Here is a 12,630-nt window from a genome sequence, read left to right as displayed (position 1 = left end):
CCGCACCCGACAACAAACTTGAGGGACTAGTTTCGCCAAGGTGCCAAACATTTGACTAGGTCAAATGGTCAACACCTCCTCTTATCCACTCATTTCACCTCCCACTTTCTTTTTTTTTTCTTTTCTCTCCACCATTTTTGAACTCAAAACACCCATTCACTAAATTCATCATCTATTTCCATTCAAGCAATCAAACATCAAAACAAATTATATATTCGTGATCCTCTCTTCATCCTCTTCGATTTGGTACCAATTTCATCACATTTGGGTAACATTTCTAAATCACTAGATTTCTTTAAATTCATGTTCTTGAGTTAAAAGGTTGTTAATTAGTGTCTATGGCTCAAGTCTAGTATGATTATGTGTTTTGTATGCTTGTTCTTGCTATTTTGGTGTAACTAGCTCATATTGAAAGAATGCTTGTTTAATCTTGAGTTTTAGGTGTACATATGTTATTTGATGATGAAAATTCATGTTTTAATTGTGTTCCTAACATCACTAGCTTCAAATTGGTATGTAGTTTGACATGGATTAGTTTCATAAGCAAGATTGTTGATTTTATGATTTTGGGTTAGGGTTTGATAAAAGTAAATTGAATATTTGATGCATTAAATGCTTAGCAATGTTAATTGTAAGTGTCTAGTTGTGTTGTATGCTTGATTATCTTCAAAACGGCGTATTACACATGTGCATTAATTTACCGAATCATAATATGGCATTTATGAACTTGGAGTAATAAATGATGAGCATTAATGGTGATTTTGATATAAGTTGTTTGGTTTTGATTGAGTAAATGCGTTTAGTTATTCTCCTTGTCAAATTACCTTTCTCATGTTATATGATATGCGTTTTAAGTGTTTTCGGTGCATGAAATATGTTAAAATGAGTTTTGGTTCGTTACTTAAGTTATTTTTTTCTGCAATCAGCACTTCCCCAGGTTATGCGCGCCGCGCGTGCACCTACGCACCGCGCAAATCATAAAAACCAAATAAATGGTTCCCTTGGTCGAGTTCTGACCTGGTATTGCACATGGGTGCACGCCGCGCAACCCATTGCGCACCGCGCAAATGGCCCAGGCCAACTTCCTTGTCTTTAAACGCTCCCAAAATGTTTCCCGCTTAACCGTAACTCCGATTAATATGAAACTTGACTATTATGCTCGTATATGACTTCTCATCATGAGAAAATTGTCAGACACCCGACCCGACCTCGTTGACTTTGACTTTGACCAAGTTTGACTTTTAGTCAAACTTAACCAAACAATTATACGATCGTTCTAACATGCTTAATTACTTGTATCGTGCATGAAACTTGACTAATTGATTCACATGCTACATAATCGAGTTGTAACGAGCCATAGGACTAATTGAACATCTTTGACCGTTTGTGTTTACCGTTATTGATATAACCTATATGTTTAGGTCAAGACTAGCTTTGTCTTTGCACGCGTTTACTTGTTGAAGTACTTTATTAACTCTTGCACGCAAGGTGAGATCATAGTCCCACTTTTACTCTTTTTGAACTTATATTTGGGATGAGAAAACATAAACGATTCTTTTGAACTAAGTGAACACAAGAACGGGAAAACAAACATTCTACATACGAGTTTAGAACAAAAACCCTCAATTTGATTATCATTAGTTACACTTGACGGGTGTAAGCGAGAACTTATGTTATATGGCCATATGGGTTGACAACCCTCATCTTTGACGGTTCGCTACCGTCTACAGATGAAATATATTTTCGAGAATCAGTGTTTGTTCTAGCACTATGGATGGGGTATACAATGGATGGAATGTTAAGCTTTGATAATTGGGTGCTCGTGAATATTAACTTTTAGAATGTATTACTATTATTTAAACTTTTCAAACCTTGTGGTTCGACTTACTTACTTTTACTCACTTACTTACTTAAACCTATGATTTCACCAACGTTTTCGTTGACAGATTTCTATGTTTTTCTCAGGGCTTGCACGATATGTGAAACATGCTTCCGCTTACTATTTGATACTTGCATTGGATGTCGAGTATACATGCATTTCATGGAGCGTCTTTTGACTTTACTTTAAACCGTGTCATCTAGATTTCATTTGTACTTATAACCTTGTAACTTAACTTTTGGTTGAACAATTCTTGTAAACTTTGGAAACAATCTTTATTTTGAAATGAAGGCGACATATTTTGGTCAAACGTTGTCATAAAGACTTATGACCAGGTGATGGGACCCATGTAGACGACGCCGTCACTTGACGATTTGTCGGGGTCGTTACAAGTGGTATCAGAGCCTTGGTTGTAGGGATTTAGAGTTCATTTGTGTCCACCCCGAGTCATAGGGTACATAGGTGAATCTAGACTACAACCGGCATATAGACTGAAGTAGGAATTACTTGACTATTTGTGCATTTATACTCGAACTCTTCTATCATATCTAACTCGTATTCGATCTTGATCTTACATTGATAAATTTTGTTGACGCACCACCTTGACTTTATAAAGTAATGTTAAATGCACATGTAAATCAGGGTAATATAATTTCCGGGATTATATTACGGTGATTCACATGGACGTTCCGACATTATGACGTAAAGAATTTAAGGCGAGTCAAGGAAAAATTTCCTCTCTATCCTTATTCCATACTCCGGTTAGTATTGTTGAAAATACTAACCAACGATATTCTTGTGTCATGAAGGAACAATGGCTCACCAAGGTCAACACAATACTCCTCTCGAAACCCTAGAACAAGCTCTTCAACGAATGATAACCACCACCGTGGGTACGGCCGTGGCCGATCACTTTTCTAACAACAACAATCATGGAACCGGTAATTCAAACGAAGGTTGCTCCTACAAGAACTTCATGAAGTACAATCCTTCCACTTTCGATGGAACTGGAGGACCGGTTACTCTCACCCGATGGTTTGAACAAATGGAGACCGTTTTTAACACAAGCGGTTGTCGAGACCGAGATGAGGTCAAGTTTTCCACCCTCACTTTCACCGACATTGCTCTCTCGTGGTGGAACACGTATGTACAATTGGTGGGAAGCGATGAAGCCCACACACTCTCTTGGACCGAATTAAGAGAAAGAATGATCACCGAATACTTCCCGCGCGACGAGACTCGAAGGCTTGAGCAGGGTCTAAGGAATTTAAAAACGGTCGGGAACGACCTCGAAGCTTATAATCAACGGTTTACCGAACTAGTCACAATGTGTACAAATATCATGACTCCCGAATCCCTAAGAGTCGAACTTTACATGGATGGCCTCCCTAAGAGCATTCAACACAGGGTAATGACACCTCGACCCACTAACCTACAAGAGGCTTTAACAATGGCCCGCCATACTTTAGACACGGCGAATGAAATGGAAACGCCGGCACCAATGGTCGAGAACCAATCGAGCGGCAATAAAAGAACATGGGAAGCCTCTCAATCAAGCAACCACAACCACAACAACCTCTCCAAGAAGCCTTTCGCCTCCAACGACAAGAAAGGCTATACCGGAAAACTACCTTTTTGTAACGAATGCCGCAAGCATCACTTTGAAGGATGTGGCAGGTTCCGCCACCGGCGCCAAGGAAGTGGTCACATCGCCAAACATTGTGGAAGTGCCACCCCCATCACTCAAAAGGGACCCAACCCACGAAAGTTGGTCACTTGCTACGCATGTGGCCAAACGGGTCATTTTAGGAATGAATGCCCAAATAAGAAAATCAACCCCAACGCACGCTGTTGAACTTTCAACATCAACGCCTAGGATGCCCGAGACGACGATGGACTTGTCACGGGTACGTTTCTTCACAACAAACCGTATGTTTCATACTTATTCGATTCAATTACCGCTAGACGTTTTACAACCAAGACTTTGACTTGTACTCATTACATTCCACCTTTTTCCCTTAGATACTACTTAGGCAATTTAAGCGACCAACGGAAAGATATTGTGTGTCTATAAATTCTATCGGAGGATATACGTTAAGAATATTGACTTGACACCTATAGAACTAGGGAGCTCAGAACCTATTCGTTAAGGAGAAATTGTTTCCCTACAACTAGGTATAGATTATTGTGAACTAAATAATTTTCGGTTGAAAACCGATACCCTCTTCCTCGTATCCATGACCACCTGATTACTTGCATGAATCCCGTGTGCATTCCAAAACGACCTCCGTTCCGGTTATCATCAATTGGGGGTTAAGGGAGACGATGTCTCCTAAGCCATTTCCGAACTCGCAACGTTAGTTGTAAATCTCTCTTAGTACCGTTTGATTTATTTAGGACTCCGTCCGTATTCATGAACCTCCTAAACCACGTATGCAACTTATCTAGACAAATCTATTATCGTATTTATAGATGACATCTTAACTTATTTAAGTAAAGAAGGAAAACGAACAACATCACCATCTTACGCTCGAACTTTTGAGAAAAGAGCAACTTTATACCAAATTCTCCGAGTGAGAATTTCTGTTGAACGAAGTCCAATTTTCTAGACCATGATGTTAATGGTCAAGGCATTACAATCAATCTCGAAATCAAGCCACATGTAATCAGGAAACTCTCCCAACTCAGACTTGTATTCGTAAAAATCTTAGATCTCACCGGTTGTTACCGAAGATTCATTTCTGACTTTTCTCGTGTTACACAACTTTAAACCTCTTCATGTCTGAGCCTTGAACGTGATTCTTCACACCAACCTTCCTAGCTAAATTCGTATAGCACTAGATGGAACTCAAACATGGAAATATTTCTACTTGAACGCCGAAAGGCATACTCTCTCGACTCAAAATCAACGTAACTAAAATTCGTTATTTTGCGCGAAGAATTCGAATACTAAATTGTGGATCCGATCAACTTTCTCGTCATCACGTACCACACTACATACCTATGTTATTTCACCGTTACCGTCTGATATTACTGGAATTTAAGGTAACACACAATCCAACGATACTTCACTCTTCTTTGACTTAACGCCCTTGCGTTGCTGATAATCGTCCAACCACTATTCAACCCCGAACTATACAACTACGTGTACTACCTCGTTTCTCTTTCAGACTTCAATTTTTGACAACTAGAGGCACGTTATGGCAACCCCGAGATGTAAGCTCATCCTATTCTAAGTCCTCATTTCACTCCTATCTTTATCGCTCGCATTTCCGTTTAAGGAAACTCCTTGTAACATTTCTCCATGGATACAGAAACTCTTCATATTACAATAGTATTCGCCACGAGGGTGAATAGTTCTAACGAACATTTTCGAACCCTAACTAACTTGTTCAAATGTATATTAAGAGATTCTATTCCAACACGGTGCATCTTTGTCAATTATCACGTATCGAAATACTCGTTTCACTTCTAGTTTTGCAAGAAACCTTGGAGATCCGCTTAGACATGAGTACCACGTACCACCCACAAACCGACGAACCGAGCAAACGAACGATTTATGTCTTGGAAAGACATGTCACAAACTCGTATTGTCACCTTTAGTAGATCACTCTTACAACAGTAGATACCACTCGTGTGTTCACACGCACTTTCCGAAACCCTATATGACCGCTAATGTCATACCCCTGTTCATTTAACCAAAGCATCAACCACCGAAATCTGAACTCCATCAAGAAACAACAATTGAGATCGTTCAAGTCCGAGAAGGGCTCGAGACAACCCATTGTCGCCAGAAGAGTTATACCAAACTTAGATGAAAACCTCACCAAACCCAGTGTGTAACCGCGTAATATTGAGAAACCGCACCTTGGAAGGGTGTAATCCATTTTGGGAAATCGAGAAAGGCTATATCCGCAATATTGAACCTTTTGAAACCTTGGGGCGTATTGGAACCGCTTCCTACCGTTTAGAACTTCCGACTCAATTAAGTTTCCGTTTACCCTACATTTCGTGTAACAAACTTAGAAACGTGTCCTGCGGAACAGGAGCGTGCAATCCTGCTAGATACATCAACTATCGATGACAAACTACTCTTCATAGGAAAACCAGTTGAAACCAGGGATCGTAAAAACCAAACCTTAATACAACGTGAAACCCTAACTATCCAAATTCATGAGAACACTCAAGGACGTACCTTCACTTATTCATAGCATTAACATCTCCGGTCTCGAGTGAGAGGCATCGATTATTACTTCCAACTAAATTTCGGGACGAAATTTCTTTTGAGGTGTGGATAATGTAACATCCCGCATTTTTCCGTTAAATTATTTTAACGCCGTCTTTTTTTATTTATTTATTTAATATCCTCAGCATCTCGATTCGTATCCTCTTTTAGCTACATTCTTAAAATATTTTCGTTATTGGATTATAACGTCCCCCGTACTCTCGTGAAGTTAAATATTTCGTTTGGTTAATTCCCGCACCCGACAACAAACTTGAGGGACTAGTTTCGCCAAGGTGCCAAACATTTGACTAGGTCAAATGGTCAACACCTCCTCTTATCCACTCATTTCACCTCCCACTTTCTTTTTTTTTTCTTTTCTCTCCACCATTTTTGAACTCAAAACACCCATTCACTAAATTCATCATCTATTTCCATTCAAGCAATCAAACATCAAAACAAATTATATATTCGTGATCCTCTCTTCATCCTCTTCGATTTGGTACCAATTTCATCACATTTGGGTAACATTTCTAAATCACTAGATTTCTTTAAATTCATGTTCTTGAGTTAAAAGGTTGTTAATTAGTGTCTATGGCTCAAGTCTAGTATGATTATGTGTTTTGTATGCTTGTTCTTGCTATTTTGGTGTAACTAGCTCATATTGAAAGAATGCTTGTTTAATCTTGAGTTTTAGGTGTACATATGTTATTTGATGATGAAAATTCATGTTTTAATTGTGTTCCTAACATCACTAGCTTCAAATTGGTATGTAGTTTGACATGGATTAGTTTCATAAGCAAGATTGTCGATTTTATGATTTTGGGTTAGGGTTTGATAAAAGTAAATTGAATATTTGATGCATTAAATGCTTAGCAATGTTAATTGTAAGTGTCTAGTTGTGTTGTATGCTTGATTATCTTCAAAACGGCGTATTACACATGTGCATTAATTTACCGAATCATAATATGGCATTTATGAACTTGGAGTAATAAATGATGAGCATTAATGGTGATTTTGATATAAGTTGTTTGGTTTTGATTGAGTAAATGCGTTTAGTTATTCTCCTTGTCAAATTACCTTTCTCATGTTATATGATATGCGTTTTAAGTGTTTTCGGTGCATGAAATATGTTAAAATGAGTTTTGGTTCGTTACTTAAGTTATTTTTTTCTGCAATCAGCACTTCCCCAGGTTATGCGCGCCGCGCGTGCACCTGCGCACCGCGTAAATCAGAAAAACCAAATAAATGGTTCCCTTGGTCGAGTTCTGACCTGGTATTGCACATGGGTGCGCGCCGCGCAACCCATTGCGCACCGCGCAAATGGCCCAGGCCAACTTCCTTGTCTTTAAACGCTCCCAAAATGTTTCCCGCTTAACCGTAACTCCGATTAATATGAAACTTGACTATTATGCTCGTATATGACTTCTCATCATGAGAAAATTGTCGGACACCCGACCCGACCTCGTTGACTTTGACTTTGACCAAGTTTGACTTTTAGTCAAACTTAACCAAACAATTATACGATCGTTCTAACATGCTTAATTACTTGTATCGTGCATGAAACTTGACTAATTGATTCACATGCTACATAATCGAGTTGTAACGAGCCATAGGACTAATTGAACATCTGTGACCGTTTGTGTTTACCGTTATTGATATAACCTATATGTTTAGGTCAAGACTAGCTTTGTCTTTGCACGCGTTTACTTGTTGAAGTACTTTATTAACTCTTGCACGCAAGGTGAGATCATAGTCCCACTTTTACTCTTTTTGAACTTATATTTGGGATGAGAAAACATAAACGATTCTTTTGAACTAAGTGAACACAAGAACGGGAAAACAAACATTCTACATACGAGTTTAGAACAAAAATCCTCAATTCGATTATCATTAGTTACACTTGACGGGTGTAAGCGAGAACTTATGTTATATGGCCATATGGGTTGACAACCCTCATCTTTGACGGTTCGCTACCGTCTACAGATGAAATATATTTTCGAGAATCAGTGTTTGTTCTAGCACTATGGATGGGGTATACAATGGATGGAATGTTAAGCTTTGATAATTGGGTGCTCGTGAATATTAACTTTTAGAATGTATTACTATTATTTCAACTTTTCAAACCTTGTGGTTCGACTTACTTACTTTTACTCACTTACTTACTTAAACCTATGATTTCACCAACGTTTTCGTTGACAGATTTCTATGTTTTTCTCAGGGCTTGCACGATATGTGAAACATGCTTCCGCTTACTATTTGATACTTGCATTGGATGTCGAGTATACATGCATTTCATGGAGCGTCTTTTGACTTTACTTTAAACCGTGTCGTCTAGATTTCATTTGTACTTATAACCTTGTAACTTAACTTTTGGTTGAACAATTCTTGTAAACTTTGGAAACAATCTTTATTTTGAAATGAAGGCGACATATTTTGGTCAAACGTTGTCATAAAGACTTATGACCAGGTGATGGGACCCATGTAGACGACGTCGTCACTTGACGATTTGTCGGGGTCGTTACACCAACTTATCACCATGTTGTTGCAGGTATCCCATTGATCTTTTCTAACATCATCATTCACAGGTCTAGTTTAACGACCCGTCCTAATCCATCTGGATGAATACATTACATTTGGTTACATCGCGAGGTACTTGACCTCTATATTATACATTTTACAAATATTGCATTCGTTTTTAAAAGACAAACTTTCATCACATCGAAAGTTGACAGCATGCATACCATTTCATAATATATCCAACTATAAATGACTTAATAATATTCTTGATGAACTCAACGACTCGAATGCAATGTCTTTTGAAATATGCCATGAATGATTCCAAGTAATATCTCTATAATGAGCAAATGCACAGCGGAAAATTTCTTTCAAACCTGAGAATAAACATGCTTTCAAGTGTCAACCAAAATGTTGGTGAGTTCATTAGTTTATCGTAATCAATCATTTCAATCATTTTAATAGACCACAGATTTTCATTTTCATTTCTCATAAATATACATCTCATATCAGGCATTTCGCAAACTGCATAGAGATAAAAATCATTCATATGAATTGAACACCTGGTAACCAATGTTAACTTTAATGCATAGAATATCCCCACAGACATCTCGTCTGTATAATAATAATCTCGAAGTACTAAAGCATTCGTACCCCGAATGGGACTTGTCAAGGTCCATAGATCTATCTTTAGGATTCGCGTCAACTAGGGGCCATTTTCCTAAATTCTTAGGTTACCTGACTTGAAGGGCGATATTCGATTTAGATAATCCAACCATATAATGTAGTTTCGATTACTTGTGTCTATTTCGTCAAACATTTATAAAAGCGCATGTTGTCACGACCCTACTTTTTCCGTTATCTTTTTCAGTTAATTATTTAACGACCGTTAACTGTTAGTGTGTCACGTCATTTCTATGATCTATATTATTATTTTTTGTAATAATATATATATATATATATATATATATATATATATATATATATATATATATATATATATATATATATATATATATATATATATATATATATATATTAATTATATATATATATATATATATATATATATATATATATATATATATATATATATATATATATATTAATTATTATGTGTTATGTGAATATTTGTATTCATATTTTAATTTATACGTTTCTACGTCTCGCGGATTTCCATCCGGCGAATCTTTTTGGTTTTCAAACCAACGGTCGAGTTTTTGGGACATTTAAATCCTAAATATTTTAAATATGATATTTTAAGATCATATTATTATATAGTGTATTTATATTTATTTTTCGTCGCGCGTTTGTTATCTTTCCGGATTTTTAATCGCGTAAGTGCGTTTTCGCGTTTCGGGATTCGTTCGGGCTTTCGGGCCATTAGGAATTAAACTTTAAGTGAGACGGGCTAGTGGGGCCCACCCCACTCCCTTGGATCAGCCAAACCAATGGGGGTATACCCCTTTCAATTTTGCAAAACACCTCATTTATCTTTTAACTCCAAAATAATCAAACCTAACTCTAATTTTGAGCTCTCCTCTCTCCCTCTCCCTTTTTGGCCATCGCCATCCTCACCCATAATCACCATCATCATCTAAAATTAAAGCTTGGATCAAGGAGTGATTAGTACCAACGCGTTCCTCTCGTTCTTCTCTACGCGATTACATAGATCGTTTCTCGATTAGGGTATAAACCCTAACCCTAGAATTTTCAAATTTTCATTTATTTACTGTATTTTGATGATTATTTAGTAGTATGATGTTTGTGGATTATTGTAATGGTGTTTGTATGCATAGATGTACTCATAATCACATGTTTTCGGTTTGTTAAATTCTGGACAGCAGCTATTTCGTGTATTCTGGGTTTGTGACTGAGATAAATGTTAAAATAAAGTATGTAAATGAGTTTCTCTCATCAAGACATTAATTTTAGACTCCGGATTCATGTCGTTTCGATTCCCGGAGCCCTAGTTATGATCAAATTACTATTTTGTTAAAATTGAAATGTGGATTGACATGAAACAGGTTTGGTCCGACTTTTTGACCATCCTTGATGTCTTTAGGGTTGTGTTAGTGTGTTAGGACTGATGGTGGGATGAACTTTCATGTTTGGGTCACCTAAATCCGAGCCACGGTTCACCCGTTACGACTAAAACACGGTTTTGAGTAAATTGAAGGTCCAAGTGGTGTCATGGCTGATTACCATGACTTGTGGACTGTTCTTGGTGGGTTCTTAAGTGCACCTTTGTATCGGGTGGTTTGAATAGGCGGAGATGCATATAAGGCTCGCCAGAAATCGACACCCGGGGCTCAAGATACAACCCGATGAACTTTTGAATTAAAACTTATGTTTAATTCTAAAACTTATGATAAAAATAATGAATTACATTATTAATTAATTACTTATGATAAAAGAAGTAATTATTATTATTTAAGACTTATGATATAAATATTTATTATATCATTTAAATTATTATTTATGATTTAATTAACATTTTAATTTAACTTATGATTAATAACACTTTTATTGTTAATGGAAAATACTTCTGATAAGTATTAAAATTATTTTATAAGAATATTATTATAAGACTTATAATGAATATTAAATAATTATTTAATTATTATAAGACTTAATTATTATTTAATTATGATTTAATTATTAAATACTTATGATTTAATAATTATAATTAGAAACTTATGATATGATTAATAATTCATTATTAATTAATAATACTTATGATATGATTTAAAAATTATTATTAATTAATAATATTTATATTATGACTAATATTTAATTAATTAATCAAATACTTATGTTATATTAATTATATCATTTCAACTTATATTAACTTTAATAATTCATTTTATTTAATTAAACTTATGTTATGACATAATTATACACTTTTAACTTTAATAAACATTATAACTTATGTTATTATTATAACTTACACTTTTCAAATTAACGTTGACTATGTTTGACCAAGTTTGACTTTTGAGTTGACTTTCAGTTGACTTTGACTTTCAGTTGACTTTTATTGACTTTCTAAATAAGGAAACTTTCCTAACTTAAAAACTTTCTAAAAATAGAACTTTCTAAATTTGGAATTAGATTTCTCTATTTTTATGCCCTTTCCCTTATTATTTTCTTTTGCCTTTTTAAATTCAGTTGGGGTAATTTCTATAACATCATCGAAATTCTCGTCGGAATCCGATTCATCGGAGAATTGGTAATCCTCCCAATATTTTGCTTCCTTAGCGGAAACACCATTGACCATAATTAACCTTGGTCGGTTGGTTGAGGATTTTCTTTTACTTAACCGTTTTATTATTTCCCCCACCGGTTCTATTTCTTCACCCGGTTCTGATTCTTCTTCCGGTTCCGATTCTTCTTCCGGTTCCGACTCTTCTTCCGGTTCCTCTTCGGGAACTTGTGAATCAGTCCACGAATCATTCCAATTTACATTTGACTCTTCATTATTATTAGGTGAGTCAATGGGACTTGTTCTAGAGGTAGACATCTATCACATAATATCAAACACGTTAAGAGATTAATATATCACATAATATTCATATGTTAAAAATATATAGTTTCCAACAAAAATGTTAAGCAATCATTTTTAAAGAAAACACGGTCGAAGTCCAGACTCACTAATGCATCCTAACAAACTCGATAAGACACACTAATGCAAATTTTCTGGTTCTCTAAGACCAATGCTCGGATACCAACTGAAATGTCCCGTTCTTATTGATTAAAAACGTTCCATATTAATTGATTTCGTTGCGAGGTTTTGACCTCTATATGAGACGTTTTTCAAAGACTGCATTCATTTTAAAACAAACCATAACCTTTATTTCATCAACAAAGGTTTAAAAAGCTTTACGTAGATTATCAAATAATGATAATCTAAAATATCCTGTTTACACACGACCATTACATAATAGTTTACAATACAAATATGTTACAACAAAATAAGTTTCTTGAATGCAGTTTTTACACAATATCATACAAG

This window comes from Rutidosis leptorrhynchoides, chromosome 1 (genome assembly GCF_046630445.1).
Source record: "Rutidosis leptorrhynchoides isolate AG116_Rl617_1_P2 chromosome 1, CSIRO_AGI_Rlap_v1, whole genome shotgun sequence".
NCBI lineage: Eukaryota > Viridiplantae > Streptophyta > Magnoliopsida > Asterales > Asteraceae > Rutidosis > Rutidosis leptorrhynchoides.
Note: the sequence above shows the minus strand (reverse complement) of the source record.